The sequence below is a fragment of the Urocitellus parryii genome, chromosome 11, assembly GCF_045843805.1.
Source record: "Urocitellus parryii isolate mUroPar1 chromosome 11, mUroPar1.hap1, whole genome shotgun sequence".
Lineage (NCBI taxonomy): Eukaryota > Metazoa > Chordata > Mammalia > Rodentia > Sciuridae > Urocitellus > Urocitellus parryii.
Genome location: NC_135541.1, coordinates 11,061,423 through 11,079,843, shown reverse-complemented (window position 1 = coordinate 11,079,843; position 18,421 = coordinate 11,061,423). Strand labels below are relative to the sequence as shown.

At 61.4% G+C, this 18,421-nt stretch overlaps 1 protein-coding gene across 1 annotated transcript in view; it reads right to left on the bottom strand.

Moving 5' to 3' along the window:
• Window positions 1–16,831, bottom strand: part of Arhgef10l (Rho guanine nucleotide exchange factor 10 like) — a 111,718-nt gene extending 94,887 nt beyond the window's left edge. The window contains 1 exon segment of the mRNA XM_026400866.2: window positions 16,778–16,831. The gene's annotated coding sequence lies outside the window, so the exon portion shown is untranslated.
• Window positions 16,832–18,421: the final 1,590 nt, after the last annotated feature.

The following is an 18,421-nucleotide window of genomic DNA, read 5'->3' as shown; positions in this document are numbered from 1 at the left end:
CGTGGAGAAACCCTGATCTGAGGGCAGCTGGCCAGGTCCCCTGGGGACACAGAGCAGGCAGAAGTCTCCTAATGCAGGGTCACCTTACCTCTACCAGTCACAGGGAACATGGACCAAGTCACCATGGCTGGTCCCCACCGCGGGGGGAGAGACCCAGACATGGTGTCCAAGGAAAATGCCCTGCACTGCGTGGCTTTGTGATGTCCCCACCAGGCTGTGGGGGGGCAGAGGCCAGGGCCCGCGTCTCTCCCCCACCTGGCCCAGCATCTGGGACACAGGAGGCGGGCAGCGGGCAGGGAGAGGCGCTGCCCCTCTCCACAGCCTGGCCCCAGCCCTGCTCCCGGCACTGTCTCCTGAGCTCACGAATCCACGACCAGTCCTGGGCCGGCTGCCCTGCATCCCGGAGGCCAGCCTAGTTCATGGACGGCACAGTTCCCTGAAGCTGCTCCCGCCGGCCGGCCTGCTGTCCTGCCTCAGGGTGAGGAACAGGCGGGGCCTGCCCCTGGAGCCGTGGTGCTGCGGGGGGCACTGGGCAAGCGTGGAAGGCAGCAGCCAGGGCGTCCGTGGGGATGCGGGGCTGGAGGAGCTCTGGAGGGCAGCCTGGGCCCAGCTGGGGGCCAGGGACACCGTCTGGCGGCTACTGCTCCTTGACAGTGGGCAGAAGCACGGACCCGGCCGCAGAGTGGCGGGCGCAGGGCGGAGGGTGGCAGGGGCAGACACGGAGCTGCCACCAAAAGCCACAGTGACAGTGTCAGGAGGCGGAGCCTTGGGAGGTCATAGGTCACGGAGTGGAGCCCTCAGGATGAGATGAGATCCCTTTAAAGAGGCCTCGGGAGCCACCTGCACCTCTGCCCGAGAGGCGCTGCAGGAAACTCGGCCACACAGCTGCCCGCCAGCGCATGGCCTTGCGCCCCCGCCTCCGGGTGCTGCTGCCCCTGCGCACAGGGTCGCTCAGGCTGGTGCTGGGGCTACGATGGGGCTTCCGACCGGGGTCAAGCATCCTCACCCTACCCTGCTCCCGCGTGCCAGGGCCACCTCACCCAGGTCCTCCCGCATCGGGATGGGCATTCACCCAGTGGAGTCCAGGTCCCGGGACTGGGCACAGGATGACGCAACAGCTCTTGGGTGGCCCCAGGTCACTGGGCAGGGAGCACCCCGTCTGCCCAGCACACCTGCAGGGCCACTCCAAGCCCTGGATCCTATAATTACCCCAGGCTGTCCACAGCCCGGAGAGAGGGATGCTGTCACCCTGCTTCACAGACCCGGCAATGGAGGCCCACGGCCAACCACAGGGACACGGCTGCAGCCAGGCAGGCCACTGCCCCTGCCTCCAGCCCAAAGGGGACGCGAGCAGACGTCGGGCGCCACAGCGGGGCTCGTGCTGCCTGGGATGCACCTGGGGACCACGAGGAACCGGAGGGCAGGACGCCCACAGGCAGCATGGCGAGAGGGGAGCTCAGGGACAAGCAGACAAAGTGTCTGTCCCAGTGGTGCCCAGGAAATGCACCAGCTGCACTGCCCCTCGGGCCTCCAAGAGCAGCCCACTGCAGGTCTGCCACAGTGTGGATCCAGACTGTCCCCCAGGGCTGGTGCTACTGGAGGAGAGGGACACTTAGGAGGTGGGGCCTGAGGGAAGAGGGCGTGACCTTGACAGGGGTATTGAGATCGGGCCTCTTCCTTGGTCTAGCTTTGCTTCCAGACCCCCGCGAGATGGCAGCTCCTCCCTCACACACTCAGCCACGTGGGCCTAAAGGTACAGCCCCACCCGCCCCACCCGCCATGGACCAAAACCTCTAAAACCATGAGCCAAATTAAACCTTGCAGTTTTTAAATATTGATGGTCTCAGGTGGTTTGTCACAGTAATGGAGAGCTGACTGACAGGGCCCATCTGACAGGCACATCTGAGACTCAGGCCCCATGGTGCCAACCTCTGCCTGACCAGCACCTGCCCTGCTGTGGCTGAGGGTACTGCTGATGACATCAGGACGCCCTGAGGGCTGGCAGCATCTGTCCCCCTTCTAACACGGCCGCTGAAACGGTGTCCCCAGACCAGGGCAGGAGCTGACACCAGTTTCCAGGCCAAGCATTTTTGCATCTCGCCACAACCAGATGCTCCTGGGAGGAGGAGGGGTGTTGAAGAGGCTGAAGTGCACCCTGGCAGCCAAGCCAGAATTGCTCCCTGAGGAGCCTAACACAGGGGGTGGGAACGCAGGCTGGGATCAGGCGGGGGGCTCCCAACCCTGGCGTACTGCCTAGCCACCAGGCACCTTCTTCCCTAAGCCTCAGTTTACTCATCTGCAAACTGGGCGTAATGACACCTGGAGACCCACCAAGTAATGGCCTCGGTGAGTCCAGGCTCACGAGGCCCACAGCCAAGTCCCACTCCGGGTGCCAGAGACGCACCTGTGAACAGAAGAGAGCAAGGCAGAGCCCAAGGGCACTCACTGGGCCTGCCCTGGACCTGGCGCTGTGGGCACTTCAAAACCACCACCCGGGTCTGAGTTACGGACCCACACCACACAAGACTCACTGTCCCCCTGGGGCGGGGGGTCTAGATCTGCCTCCCGCACCCTGGCCCCATGGCATCCTCTGGAGCCCCTCAGAACATGGCTCCTGGCTGGGTGCAGTGGCACACACCTGTCATCCCAGCAGCTCAGGAGGCTGAAGCAGGAGGATCACAGGTTCAAAGCCAGCCTTAGCAACTCAGTGAGGCCCTAAGCAACTTAATGAGACCCTGTCTCAAAATAAAAAATAAAAAAGGGCTGGGGGTGTGGCTCAGTGGTTAAGCATCTTTAGGTTCAATCCCCAGTAACAAAAATGATAACCATAATAACAATAAAAAAGCAGGAACTGTGGTGCTGTGTGCGTTAACTCCATGCAGCTCTCACAACTCTGCGGGGGGCAGACCCAGGCCCCACCCGACTCCCTACTTTCCACCCAGTGTCCTGCTGAGGACAGTGGCAGAGTCCATCCACTGCTTTACCCACAGTGTCTAGCACCTGGCACGTCGTGGCAGGACTTCCGTAATCGTGGGCTGCACTGAACTGAATTTTAACAAGTGAAGCCCAGAGAGGCAAAACAACTTGCCCAAGGCCACACAGCTGGAGTGGGCAGCCAAGCCAGGCCCTGTCTGCAGTGCAGCTGTCCTGCTGGACCACCTGGGGCCTGGCAGCCTCTGCAGGCCCTTTCCCAGGCAGGCTTCCCCGGGCACCAGGCACTGCCCCTCCCGGCCAGGGAGGAGCAGGGATCTGCGGAGCCCATATTAGGAAAAATAACCCAAAGATGACAGAAGTGTCCTGGCAGAGGTAGGGCCAGCCCGAGGGTCACATGCCCAGGGTACTCTGGGCCTAGCTGTCTGCAGGCAGGCCGGGGGCAGCCCAGGGACCCACCCCACCGGGCCGTGCACAGCAGGCACAGCCTCAGGGCCCGGGGGCCTCCCCACCCCCAGCTCCAGCCTCACAGGGATGCAGGCCTCACTCCCCTCGGAGGCAGGTCACCCGGCTTTAGGTGACCACTTCAGGGCCTGGGCAGGGAGACAGCCGCCCCCTTGGCAGAGTGGACTTGCTGTCCACTCTTAGAGGGAGCCCCTGGGGCCGAGCAAGGCACAGGCACCTGCCCCAAACCGCCCGAGGGCAAGGCCAGGACTGCTCCCTGCTGCTCAGGGCGGCAGACAGCTAGGCCCAGAGTACCCTGGGCATGTGACCCTCAGCCTGGCCCCTGTTGGCCCCCAACCGTCTTCCAGAGCTGCCCGTTTGGTGGGCCATGTGATCATCCAATGTCACCCAGGAGAGCCCACAGCACATCACTCAGGTGCCTGAGTGGGGCCTGCTGCCTCCCGGGACCCCCAATGTGACCCCACTTCGCAGACGGGGAACATGTGGGCCAAGGAGAAGCCAAGCAAACCCCAGGCACCTGGGACGCCGCGGCGTCCCTGTGGGACCTGGTGGGAAACACGGCGACTCTGCAGGGCCACCCTCACTGCTGTGACCCTGAGCTGGCCCCCGGGCTCAGTGGACCAGTCCACACACTCTGCCCCCGCAGCTGGGCCTGTGGGCTCCCTGCGTCAGGCCCCAGGGGCTCAGGCCAAGCAGGAATGCGAGGGGACGGAGGGACGGAGGGACGGCTCACAGAGCCCAGGGCAGGGTTGCAAACCCGGGTCTCCAGGGTACCCCGTCCCGGTCTGGCTAGGGGGACAGTCTCCTGCCACAGTCCCTGCAGAGCAAGTGGTCTCTGCCAGGGCCTGAGCTCCTCCCACGAGGGCCCACTGCCCAGACGCACCTGTTCTGACCCAGGTCACACAGGACAGCCTGCGCACAGGTGCTGGACCAGCCTGTCCCAGGTGCAGGTGGGACTCCTACCCGCTTCCGTCCCTCACACTCACCCTGGCACAGGGCCCTCCGGAGTGTCCCCCCAGGCCCCCTTCCCTGGGGGACTTCCAAGATCAACTCTCCTACTCCCAACAACTATTGGTGGGGACTGGCTGTGATGTCCCCAAACTGAGAAACAAATGGAACTCAGGAGGCCCAGATGTCAGGACAGTGGCAGGAGTGAGGAGCTAGGCCACCTGGTTCCAGAGGCCAAGGTCCCAGTGGCCTCAGCGGGCAGCCCCCACCCCACCCTCACCCCATCTGAGACCCACGGAGGGGAGGGGCTGGGTGTGGGTACAGGGGCCCAGCCTGCAGGACGGGGCTGAGGCCAGGGAGGAGGTAGGCACTGGGAGGGCCCCAGTCCTCCCTGCCCGGCCGAGGGAGCCACACGATGCACGTTCCTCTGCCCGGCCCATCCACAGCCCCACAGGGCCACGGGCCACAGGTCCACTGTGCGCCCCTTCTCCCTGCTCACCCCCTCCCGCCCCTGCCGGTCCTGTTGGCTGGGCCCAGCTGCAGCCAGGCCTCGGGGGAGCACCTAGGAAACAAAGGGAACCTGGCCCTGGGGAGGGCAGAGGCTCCACCTGCCCCCGGCACAAAGGCTCCGAGGACCAGACCCTCCCTGGGCCCACGACCTGGAACACTCCACCTTCACCCAGAGCCTGGGGACAAGCCGATCAGGGAAGTCTTCCGCGGTGCCAGTCCTGGGCACCAACGCCTGGACGGCGACCCCTGGCCTTTCCTGACAGCCCCACTGGACCCAGGTCCTCCAGGAGGGGGACACCTTTCCTTCTGTCTCCAGGTCCCAGGGCAGCCCTCAGCACCCCGCAGAGCCCAGGAACGAGGGCTGGCGGGAGGATGGGCAGGGGGACGGGGCGAGGGAGGGACGGATGGAAGGACGGACCAGTCCATCAGTGGTGGATGGAGGGTGGGATGAGAGACCAGACAGACTGACGGACGGTGGGTGAAGATGAGTATGCAGGTGAAGATGGACAGACAGGCGGACGGATGGGTGGACGGGAAGACGGCGGCACGGGTGCCGGCTGGAGGGCAGAGGAGAGGAGCGAAATCACCAGGGGCCACCAGCACGCGCCCAGGGCTCTACTCTGACCTGGAACTCGCTGGAACCGGCGGCCCAGGAACCCGGTGCTGCCCCAGGTTCAGTCCGCCTCCACCTTCTGCTGACCCTGGGTCCCCTCCTGACCTGGCACCCTATGCAGAATGGGCCACGGACTGTTGGGAAGGCCCGAGTCTCCGTCCATTCCTGTCATTCAACAGCAGGCCTCATGAGGGCCCAGGGACGAGAGAACAGAACTGAGGCCACCATGTCACCTGCCCCACAGCCGGGTAAGGAGACAGGCAGGGACTGGCTTCGGAATCCCTAGGAGCCAGGGGGAGGCTCCCCAGTTGTCCAGAAGCCCCCTGCCCTTCGCGGCCAGCCAGGCCAGGCCCACACTCCCCCCCGCCCCCGCCAGCGTGTCCAGCTGGAGCCCGGCCGAGGCTGCTCCTGGACCCGAGCTTCAGAGGGCCTGTGCGCAGGGAGGGCTGTCCAAAGTGCACAGTGGGCTGCAGCGCGGCACAGCAGGGACGTCACCATCCCTCCCTGCCAGCCGGGTCCTCGGCCTCGCCCCCACTCCCTCCTCTGCCAAGGAGGCCTGCCATCCCGTGTGGGGCTGCCCGGCCAGGCTGGGCTCTGGCGGTGGGAGGGCTCACGGTGACAGTGCCTTCCTGCCCCTCACAGTCCTCCTGGGACTCACTGGTGAGCACTTCCACTCTGACTTGTCACCACTACTCAAGGGGGACCCGGGTGACCTCCCATCTGGGACCCCGAGAACTGTTTTGGCCAAGAGCTGTGCATGAGGGGACGCGGGTGGGGCGGGGCCTGTCCCCCGGCGACGCGGCCAGCAGCCCATCCTCTGCACTTGCTGCCCGGGCTCTGATGGTCACTCCCGCCCTCAGGGCCGGCTCGGCCAGCACTGCCCAGCACACACCAGGCCCTGGTCCTGCCCAGCCCAGCTCTCCTGTGAGGGGACTCCGTGCTTGGCCCTAGGCGCGTGGGGCCCTGGTGCTCACCCAACCCAGGCCTAAGGGCGCTTGCCTCCTGGGTACGCGGTGAGCGGCTGGCACGGCGACCTGGCACGGAGGTGCTCACCCCGGAGCTGGTGTCAAGCAGTGACCGAGCCACAGGCTGCAGGGCTGTCACTCAGCCTCACCTCACCCCCCGGGCAAGAGGACCGAAGCAGAAAAAGGTCTGGTTGTCGCAGACCCCCCGAGTCCAGAAACCTGACGCTCTGCGTCACAGCTGGTCCCAACTCAGGAGGGCTCCACTCGGGATTCGGGTGGCGTGAAGAGCCCACCTCACCACAGCCCAGCACAGCGGCCGACGAGTCACCGAGACGCAGAGTCACCAAGACGCACACTCGTTACTCAAGGACAGCTCTGAGCCGAGGAGCCTGTCCCACCGGAGGCCCGTGGGAGCGTGCTGAGGCCTCTCGGGCAGCGGGCTGGGCGGGAGGGACGTCCGCCTGGCAAGTCAAAAGCGTTTTGACTTAACATGCATTTTCAGTTCACAGTGGGTTTTGGAACATGGTCCCATCAGAGGTCAAGAGCAACAGAACAGGCGCTGGCAGAGACCCTGGATTTTTGCTCACCGCAGCAGTGGCACAGCCCAGTAATTCCAGCAAGTCAGGAGGCTGAGGCAGGAGGATCGCAAGTTCAAGGCCTGTTTCAGCAACGCAGTGAGAGCCTCTCAAAATAAATAATAAAAATAGGGCCGGGATGTGGCTCAGTGGCAAAGCCCCGGGGTTCAAGCCCAGCACCAACCTGCCTGTTTACAGAAGACGAAACTGAGGCCGGGGGAAACCGGGAGGTGCAGTGCCCACACTCTCTCGCCGGCCCCAGGAAGTCGTGGATCTGAACCCTGAGCCTGGGTCCCAGGGCGGGGCCTCCTGAGGCCCTGGAGCAGGGACCTGGATGCTAGGACTCTGGCCCAGGTCTGTCCCACGCAGCTGTGAGATGGGCAAGGGGCTGAGCCCAGCAGGGCACACAGGCTTATGATAAAACTTGGCAGGGTGGGCCGGGGAGTGGCACACGCCTGTAGCTCCAGTGCCTTGGGAGTTAGAGAGCCAGCCTCAGCAACTTAGTGAGGCCCTCAGAAACTCAGTGAGACCCTGTCTCTAATAAAATACAAACAGGGCAGGGGAAGTGGCTCAGTGGTCACGTGCCCCTGAGTTCAATCCCCTGTAACCCCCCCCCCGCCAAAAAAAGAGAGAGATCAGTCCCAGCCGGGATGCCATGCTAAGCTGGGATGCCATGCTAAGCTGCGTGACCTCAAACAAGTTGCTTGTCCTCTCTGAGTCTCAGAAACCTTATTTGGAAACAAGAATGAGCAGTTGGGAATCACTGGGGAAGCAGCAGGATTCAGAGAACGCCCCAGGAACCAGACTCTATCCACAGCCTGGGAAGGATCCCTGGTTTGCTGTCCTTTCCTGCCCAGGCCCTGCCCAGGACAAACAGTTCTGCCTGTGTCACTCCTTGGCCTGAAACACAGCCAAGCCCCGCATCACCCCCACCCCCTCCCCCACACTCTGGCCCAGCCCTGGGCCCCTCCCTCTTCCTAACTCTGCTAACCTCCGACTGGTGGCCCGACTGGTGGCCCAGGGACTGAGGCTAACAGTGTCACCGGCCCCTTGCCCAGCACCTAGTAGTTGCTCAACAAACACGTGGTAGAAAGAGGAAAGTGTGGATGGACAGAGAAAACAAAACAAATTCACAGTCCACAGCTTTGGTGCCTCCCTGCGGAACAGGAGTGTGGGGGAGCCCTTGTTCGCTCCCTCCACCACCCCGCAGGGCTCCTCCCTGCACCCAGCCTGGCGCCTGCTGGAGCCTCACTCCTCCCCCTTCAGTGCTGGGAGCCACAAGGGCACTGACACTGCAGACCAGGGGACTGAGCTCAGCAGCAGGAGCAGGTGAGTCCTGCGCCCCCCGCCCCAGGCCAGTGATGCCTAAATGTGAGGCTCCCTCCAATTCCCTCAGGACCCTGTCCCAGGTGGAACCCTCGGTCTCCCCGAGACCCACCCCCCACGAGCCATCTCACTTCCCGCCCTGCCCCCCCAGGTACTCAGATGAAGGCCTTCCTCCTTCCACACCCGCCACACCCCGCCCTCCGCCTCCTTCCTAGGTCCCCAAGGAGCCCCACACCTGCAGCCAGTTCTCCCAGCAGGTGACTGCAGTGATGGGGACGTGGCAGTTGTGACACCGCGGAGGAGGCACAGGGAGGGGCATTTACTCAGCACCTCCGCACCCTCCTTAGGTGTGCCCACCTCCAAGTCACCGGGCAGCGTCCACTGGGTTGGGGCTTCCTCTCCTCTCTGGCCTGTCCCCGGCCTGCAACACGGAGCCACGTGCTTCACGTCATGGCACACAGAAAATTATGTTTTAATAAATTATGTAGGAAAAAATCAATCTCTCTCCCTCTCCCCCTCCCAGTTGGACACAACACCTTTATTTTATTATTTTTATGTGGTGTGAGACCAATCCCAGGGCCTCACACGTGCTAGGTGAGCGCTCTACCCCTGAGCTCCAGCCCCAGCCAAGGACCAATCTCAGATGTTCACGGCTGGACGCGCGGAGCTGTACTTAATTAGTAGAGATATTTGCAGACAACAGGAAGGACCCCCTTCCCTGGGCTCCACAGCCCCTTCCCCAAGCGCTGTGCTTCCTGTTGCTCAAACTGGACAGGTTTATCCAGCCTCAGGACCTTTGCACATCTGAACTCCCTGCAGGGAACACTTTTCCCAGGGTTCTCTGCAGGCCAGCTCCTCCTTGTCCCTCAGGCATCAGCCTCCCTGGCCCCTCTGCCCGGCCCTTGGCAGGCACCTCTCCACCCCATCCCCACCTGCCACCCTCATTCTACCCTCACTTACCCCTTCACAGGACTTGGTACGAAACAGAGTTACTTTCTCAGTTTGGTTTTCTATCTTTGCTGCTGGGGTTAATATGTGGTTTATTCCAGTGTGTGTTCCAACACTGTCCCCAGAGTGGCAGTGCTGAGAGGTAGTGGGCCTTTAAGGTGGAGCCTTGGGTCAGTTGGGGGCATGGGACCCCAGTCTCTGCTTCTCTGGCAATGTCACCTCACCCTCTTACACACACTCCCACCACCGTGGTGCCAGCCACCAGGAGGCCCTCACTGGAGCTGCGCTCATGCCAGCACTCGGCCCTTGAACCTCCAGAACTGTGGGCTCTACCTCTCTTTTCATGATGGTTATCCAGGCTCAGGTGTTTCGTTATAGTACCGGCAGTACCAGACTACTCTGTCTGCCATCCTGTAAGACCCAGGGGACAAGGTCATCATCTGCCTGCTCTCTGTTTTAACTGAAAGGGATTAGAACATGTCCCTCCAAAATATCCACACCCCCCATGAGGATTATTTCAACCTAAAGCACTTGAGCAGCAGAAGGAAGGAATCTGTGCCCTCCCCATCCCTGCCTAAACCCAGGGCATAAATTTCCCTCCTGAAGGTGAGAGGAAGGTGCCCCTTCCCCTGCCAGGAAGAAGAATGGCTCCTAACTGCATAACGAACAGCCTGACTGAGCAATAAGCAACCCTTATCTCCCCACGCTTCTCCCAGAACTCCCTGCCCGGGGAGCGAGGCCCTGCTCCCGTCTAGTCACTTCACAATCTATCACCCTTTATCAAAGTGGCACTTCCGCCCGGAGCTGACCACTTCTTTGGGTTTTCACTTCATTTCTGCGAAGCCACAGCGTAATAAACACACACGCACAGGTATGTTCACACTTCTTACAGGCATGTTCACACTCGCACGTGATTCACACCAGTAAAACCCGCGTGCCTTCCTCTCACCGATCTGCCCTTGTCAGTCTGCAGACCCCAGCACAGAGCCTGAGCGGGCAGAGGAAGAGCCTCTGCTCCCGAGCACAGCGGGGCACCGCTCCACGCCCGCACAGCCAGGCCTGTCCCCAGCACCCCTCGAGGCTCCTGTCAATGCCACACCCTGAGACACAGGTGCTAGGACTATCCCAATTTGCAGACGGGGAAAGTGAGGTACAAAGGAGTCCAGTGAGTCACCCGAGACCAGGAGAGGCGGAGACCCAGCAGGGCGGTCCAGCTGCAGCCCTCTCAGGCCTGGCCCACAGACCTGCAGGGAGCGGGCCGGCTGAGCAGAGGGCCCTGAGTGGGGGGCCATGCGTCCAGGGAGGCTGTCTCCAGGTGGGGGGTCTCCAGGTGGGGAGGTCTCCAGGTGGGGGTGTCTCCAGGTGGGGTCTCCAGGTGGGAGGTGTCTCCAGGTGGGGGGTCTCCAGGTGGGGGTGTTTCCAGGTGGGGCTACCTCCAGGTGGGGCTACCTCCAGGTGGGGGGATCTCCAGGTGGTGTCTCCAGTAGGGGGGGTCTCCAGGTGGGGTGTCTCCAGGTGGGGCTACCTCCAGGTGGGGGGTGTCTCTAGGTGGGAGGGTCTCCAGGTGGGGGGTGTCTCTAGGTGGGGGTGTCTCCAGGTTGAGGGTGTCTCCAGGTTGGGGTTTTCTCCAGGTGGGGAGTATCTCCAGGTGGGGGTGTCTCCAGATGGGGGGTGTCTCAGGGTGGGGAGTATATCCAGGTGGGGGGTGTCTCCAGGTAGGGAGTGACTCCAAATGGGGGACTATCTCCAGGTGGGGGGGTGTCTCCAGGTGAGGGGTATCTCCAGGTTGGGGTTACTCCAGGTGGGGGGCTGTATCCAGGTGGGGGTGTGTCTAGGTAGGGGTGGTGTCCAGGTGAGGGGGTGTCTCCAGGTGGGGGAGGTCTCCAGGTTAGGGAGTGTCTCCAGATGGTGGGTGTCTCCAGGTCGGGGGGGGGAGGTCTCCTGGTGGTGGGTGTCTCCAGGTGCAGGGGTGTCTCCAGGTGGGGAGGCCTTCAGGTGCGGGGGTGTCTCCAGGTGGGGGGGAGGTCTCCAGGTGGGAGTGTCTCCAGGTGCGGGGGTGTCTCCAGGTGGAGGGTCTCCAGGTGGGAAGGCCTCCAGGTGCAGGGGTGTCTCCAGGTGGGGGGGAGGTCTCCGGGTGGGGAGGTCTCCAGGTGGAGGGTCTCCAGGTGGGGGGCTCCGGGTGCGGGGTGTCTCCAGGATCACTCTTTCTGAACTTGGCCGGCTTCTTCAGAGGCCAAGCAAGCAGTATAATTTAAAGTAAAATAAACCTTCGTTTCACAAGCAATTGAAAGGTTCTGGGTGACATCTAGGTTCAGGGGTGTTTTTCTTCCGTTTCCAGGCCCCGTTTCCTACTTACTTTAACCGTTGTCTATCTAGGAACTTCACTAGGAAGCCCACTGCTGCAGGGGCTCTGGACGCTAATGGCTGCAGCCTGAGGGGCTCTTACAGGAGGAAGGCACTGGAAACAGGCTCCAGAGAAGAGGGAATGAAGACCGGCCCGCCTGGGCGCCAGGTGCCATCGTGAGCAGGTGCCACCAAAGTCCACTGCTCTGCCCTGGGCCAGGGCTGCATCTGCAGGAGAGCTGCTGGGGCAGGAAGGAGGATGGAGGCCGAAGGAGGATGACCCAGGGCAGGGAGCTGGGCCCAGGAGGTCAGCTGTCCTCCCCATCATCAGAGCACAGGACCCTGCTGGGGTTTGGGAGGCACAGCGGGGATGCCCTGCAGGCTGGCTCCCCTCAGGACGAGCAGAGCATGTTGCTCCAGCTGCCCAGCGCCAGGACCACGGCAAGAAGGCAACTGAGACGCTGGGCGCCCGTGTCTAGGGAGAAGGATGGAACACGCTCCCCTGCGCTACGGCTGCCGAGGCGCCTGCACTCACAGCAGAAGCCAAGGAGCTGCCCTCTCCACAGTCATGAGGCTTTATCATCAACTCTTTCCTGATACTGACCCCTCGGCCCACGAGGGCACTGGGGGTCTGTCCTCAGCCTTGACCCTGGGTCACAGGGTGACAAACCCAGCTGTGACAACTGGACCTCAGCAACACTGGGCAAAGCACTCACCTTAGCCTCAAACAAAGAATGGCACAGTGTGCGCAGCCTCCAGGCACCGGGAGACTCCCTCCTTCCCTGCCCACTCAAAGGGAGAAGGAAAGACAGATTGCAAAGACCCGGGGCTGTCCTGCCGCAAGGAACTCACACCCACTGGCCACGGGAAGGCGCTCCACGGCCACGGCTCAAGCTTCCTCATCTGCAGGGCGGGGAGGAGTTCAAGAGAGGACCACGAAGGGCCTGCACAGAGCTGCCTGCGAACACACAGGCTCCCAATTCCCTGCCCACGGGAGGCCGGAGGCTGCAGAAACCCCCATTAGCCCCCTGTACTGCTGCAGGAGACCACCTTCCATGTACGTCATTTTAGGCAGGTGTTAAAATGGAAGCCTGTTTTGAGACCCCATAAGCCACAGATGCAGGGGCTGCAACTGCAGCCATGCGGGGACAGCAGGACACTACCAAGAAACCTCAGCGATGTGCAGGCAGGGGGCAATCCAGAGCCGAGGCCTAGGGTGTCCCGTGCTGACACCAGATGCCCGCGGCCTCCAGGAAGCCCAGTGCTTCCCTGCCCTGCCACAGGCCGCCCGCCGTGTGGACTCCTGGTCACCGACACCTGGGCAGACAGAAGCCCGGGCCTCTGAGCCTTTGTAGGCACTGCTCCTCCTCCGACACAGCCCAACACAGCCCTGGTGCTGCGCGTTGGGTCACCATGCCACATCCACACTTTTAATGACAGCCCTGTTTGACACCAGCTTGAAAATGTTCTATAACTCAGCAATCAGCTCCTGTGTGTCAGTACAAGCTGACCCCAGCACACAGCTGCACAGGCCCATCCCAGGTCCCACCCGTGTCCCACCCAGAGATGACAGACTTTGCCAGGGCAACAGTCGGACCCCTGCTCAATTACCTGGTCCCTGAATCCATCTGGATGGGTCACGCCCAGTTGCCTAGCCACCCCCAGACACCTCCGGCCACACACGTGTCCTGGAGGTCACACCTGAGCCACTGGACTTGCACACAGTGTGTCCTCAGACACCAAGGCCATGGCCTCCCAGATGTCTGTCACCCCAAGTGTGGTCACACAATCAACACTCCCCCCTCTTAATTTTTTGTACTGGGGATGGCTCCAGGGGAGTTCTCCCACTGAGCCACATCCCCAGTCCTTTTAGTTTATTATTTTGAGACAGGATCATCACAAGTTGCTGAGGACCTCATGAAGTTGCTGAGGCTGGCCTTGAACTTGCAGTCCTCCTGCCTCAGCCTTCCAAGCCGCTGGGATTGCAGGCGTGCACCATAGTACCTGGCCCCTCCTTTTCTTGGTGCACGATGACAGCTCACTCACCAGACGGGCAGCCACCTGAGCTGAGGACAGTTTACAACCCTGCCACCACCAAGGCAGGCCCAGCCCAGTAGCTGCTCCTCCTACTCTGTACCCACAGGGACCCTAAAACTAGCAAAAACATAAGCTCCAGGACAGAAGCCAGGCCCTGATTGCTCTCTGCAGGACCCCAGTGGTGTGCGGTACCTGCTGGTACCGGTCCTCCAGGGGAAAGACCCTGATCTGCTGTGTGCCAATCTCTACGGGGTCCGTGCTCCCGCTAAGGTCAATTTCAAGCTAAAAACATGACATCGTTGAACAGAGTGGAGAGAGATGTGCATAGCAACCCATTAGTTATGTTACACGCACAACACACACACAAGGGCACAAATAACTGAGTGCATAGGTAAGAAAACACGACAACTGGGAAGTAATTTGAATGTCTGTTGCTTTTGTTTTCAATGATTTATTAAGTAAAAATTTATGTCTCAGCCGGGTCCAGTGGCTCACTATAATCCCAGGGACTTGGGAGGATCACAAGTTCAAGGCCAGCCTGGGCAATGTAGTGAGACTCCCTCTCAAAATAAAAAATAAAAAGGCTGGGGATGTGGTTCAGGGTAGAGCACCCCTGGGTTCAATCCCCAGTACCACAAATAAATGAAAAAAATAAATGTAAGGGCTCACAACTTTTTACAGTAGTAGTTTAGAAGTGGCTCCCAGATTTCCAATTTCACCAACCAGTTCTTGTGCATCAGCACAAGCTGACCCCAGCCCACCACGGCCCAGAGTTCTGTAAGGACTGGCCCATTGCTCTGCGGAGGACCAGGACCCCAAAGGAAGGCAGAGCTATGTCCTTCACCAAGGCAGTGAGACCCCAGGAACTCTCTGGGGACACGGGCACAGGAGGAGCTGAAGGGGGCCCAAAAAGAGAACAGGAGGATCAAAGAGAACTCTGGCACTCTGTGGACCCTAAGTCTGATCCTAACCCTGGAGGGTGGGACAGCAGCGGACCGGGCTGCCGGGCAGATGGCGCAGCCGGGGCTGAAGACAAGTGGGCAGAAGCAGGCAAGGACGCATCGGCTGCAGAGACCAGGCTGGAGGCCGGCTCCCCCGCTGACAGATGCGACCTTGGGCAGTCCCTGAAAGGCTGCGTGCTCATTTTCCTCATCTGTAAGAGGGGTTCGAGCCGATCTTCCCTGCCTAATTATCAGGGCTGATGTCCAAACAGAGATAGTGGACATGAAGTGTGACATAGACCCAAGCTGCTATTATCATGTCTTCTCTATCACCCACCTTATCACTTCAGGATTAACCCAGGAAGACCATGTTCTTTTCACTCTGCACCTTCTCACAGTATTAAGGCCCCTTACCCAGCTCCTGGTACTAGCAGATACTATACACATCTGTTAGTGCTCTCTCTCTCTCTCTCTCTCTCTCTCTCTCTGTACTGGGGATTGAAATTGAACCCAGGGCATTTAACTACTGAGCTAACATCCAAGTCTTTTTTATTTTTTATTTTGAGACAAAGTTGCTTAGGGTCTCACTAAGTTGCTGAGGTTGGCCTCAAACTTGAGATCCTCCTGCTTCAGCCTCCCAAGCCACTGGGATTACATTCGTGCACTGTTGAGCCAGGCTTACTCCTCAAATTAACAGTGGGCCTTCCCTTCGTACTAACCTGGTTCCCAGGCCCTCCAAGGTACCCACCCCCAGACTCCTCCAAAATTAAAACTTGAAACAGCAGAACTTAGGAACCAACCAATTCCAGCCATTATTTATGGAGCACCTGCTGTGTGCCAGGCACTGTCCCAGGCTGGTGACCAAGGACAGAGATGGTCCCTGTACTCAAAGGCTTTCAGTGTTCTAGGAGGTGTAAAGGAGTCACCCTAAGAGCGCTGGAATCCTGCCCGGCTTTGGGGAGAGGACGCACCCTCAAGTGAGAACTATTCAAGAGAGAGTGGACTGGAGGGCAAAGGTTTTCTGGAGGAAGTGAAGGGACAGGGGCCTGGGGAAGGCAGAATCCAACACAGTGTGAGGCCTTGAACAACGGGATCAGGAGCTGGAGCAGCGGGAGGGTAAGGACATCCCCCACCCCACAGCCGCACGGGGCCTGGAGCGCGGAGAAGGTCCACTGCGTCCTCCTTTCTCCTCTGTGCATATGGGGCCTGGACACAGACGGGTGAGTGGAGGGATGGACAGGTGGACAGACGGATGCTGTAGCCTGTGGCCGTCTGGGAGGGGCTCTGCATGTTTAATGAACCCATCAGCCTGCCCTCTCTCCCCAGCATCCTCCCAGAGCAGATGGGGCTTGGGGCAGGGGGCGGGGCTTCCCCTGGTTGAATCTCTAAGTGAGGCCAAGGACTTTGAGGGAGGGGACTGAGCGCCAAAGCTCCCCACACACACACCTCCCAACCGCTTTGAGCCGCCCTCCCCACTCCAGGCTCTCGGGGCCAAAGGAAGATCCCTGACCCTTGCTCCAGGACCCCACCCTTGGACAGGGAGGGAGGAGAGGCCTCCCCTCTCCTGCATCAAGCCTGGGCTCCCTTTCAGAGGCCACCGGAGCAGGAGGCTGGTTTCCATCCTCCGGAGGACACGCCGGAGGACACCCGCCCCTGACCCAGGGAGTGTCCAGGTCTGACCGGCTCCGCGGCCACGGCCTGCAGCTGACCCAGCATCCTCTCCTTCCACAGTCCCCTCCTGCTGGAGGCAGTCCCTGTCCGGCGCTGGGCCAGGACCCGGGGTGGGAGAGGCCGACCCAGAACACAGGGGACAGGCGCGTCCTCTGGCTTCTCCAAACCCAGCGGCCCGCCCTGCCCACCCGAGTCGGCCGGGCCGCGGGGACGGTCCGGGAGAGCGAGGCACGGGGTCGTGGGACCTCACCGTCCCCACCCCCGCGGGCTGGAGTCGCACACGCGGAGGCGGCGGCACCCAGCCGCTGGGGACCGGGCCCGGCACAGGCCGCGAGGGCCCCACCCCCACGCGGTGGCCTCCCTCGGGCGCCACGCGGAGGGCCCGCGCGCAGGGCAGACCCGGCCGCGGGGACGCTGGCCCGGCCGCACACAGACCCACGGGCGGATGCGACCCGGCCACGCACGGGCGACACAAAGGCCGCGCGCTCGGCGCCGCTCACTCACCGGCCGCCGCGCGGGCCGCTGCGTCCTCCGCGCCGCTCACAAAGGCGCCGGGCGCCGGGCGCCGCGCCCGCAGCTCGTCCGGCCGCCGTGGGCGCCCATGGCCGGACGGCGCCCCGACCAATGGCCGCGCCGCCCGCCGGCCCGCGCCGCCGAGCCCTGGGCCGCCCCGCGCCGGCGACGCGCGCCCCCGCCCGCCGGCCCCGGGCTGAGGTCAGCGGCCAACCCCTGCGGGCCGCGCGGCCACGCCCACCGCGGGGTCTCGCGGGCGGGGCGAGGGGCGCGGGGAGGGGGCGCGCGCCCCGGGCCGCCGCCCAGCGCCGTGCGCTCGCTGCCGCGGGAAGGTCCCGGGCACCCGGCGGCCTCCTCTCCTTCCCAGCGCTTGGATCTGGGGGCTGCGTACGAGGGGGAGGGGTCCTGGGCCCGTCGCAGGGGAACACCCCGCTGGGGATGTGCCCGCGTACACGGGTGACCCAAGGCCCGCGGGCCAACAGGACAGGGCGTCCTTTGCATCCTGGCTCTCTGGCCTGCGGGGAGTAGCCACAGAAGCAGGGATCCTGGCAGTCCCAGCCACTGGGGGTCCCCAGACCCAGGGATTTGACATCCTCTCACTAAACTGACAAGGACCCTGCTAGGCGACTTCATTGTCCCAGCGACAAAACTGAGGTTCAGAGCTGTGCTTAATCCTCACCCAGCAAGGAAGTGGTGTAACCAAGCTGCTAGCACTCCCCTCCCTTGCAGCCCCAAAGCTGCCAAACGCTGTCACTCCCTCCCAGAATTCCAAAGAGGGCCTCCGGATATGATGCAATTAATTACACTTATCAGGTCATTAATTAAGATTATCTTGTTGTTATTAAACACTCCCCCACTACCTCTCTATGGGTGAGGCAATTCACACACGGGCTTATCAGCAATTACTCCTAGGTGGAAAATAATGAGTTCTGCAACCTCCGCAAAGGTTCAGGTGGTTGGGTTGAAACCATTGTCAGCTTGTGTTCATTCATTCAATACAGCAGAAAATGTTTAATAATCCCTATTTGTCAGATACCAGCCTCAAGGGCTCCCAAGGAAACCAGGAACCAGGGAGACCCTGGCTCTACCCACTTGGCTCTCATAGGCTAGAGGACACAAACAGGCCACCATAGTGTAGCCAGACAAGCCGTGCATGGATCACACTCTGAAATCATCATATTCATGGAGTTGTTTGCTTGTTTATTCTCGGCTTCCACACAAGAACATAAGCACCATAGAGCTCATCCAGAGGAGTCCTAAGCCCCTGGCCTGGGGAACACTAGCTCATAGTAAGTAGGCAATAAATATTCGTGGGGCAGTTACTGTGTTCCAAGTACCCTCCTAGGCTTGTGGGAGATGCCAGTGAACCACCAGACATGGTCCTTGGGGAACTTCCATTCTAGGGGCAGATGAAGCATGGCATGAGAGCAGAGGAAACCCTGGGATGCTAATAAAGTCAAAATGACTGTCTTCAGGTGTCCACTGGGCCCTGGGGTCATCTTGACTCAGAATGTAAGCTTCGGGGTCCTGCTCAGAGCTGATCCTGCGTCCCAGGCCTCCATGCACAGCCTATCAGAATCTGCCCCATACCTCTCCTGGCTCATCTTTTTTCACTCCCGGGCCTGATTCTCCTTG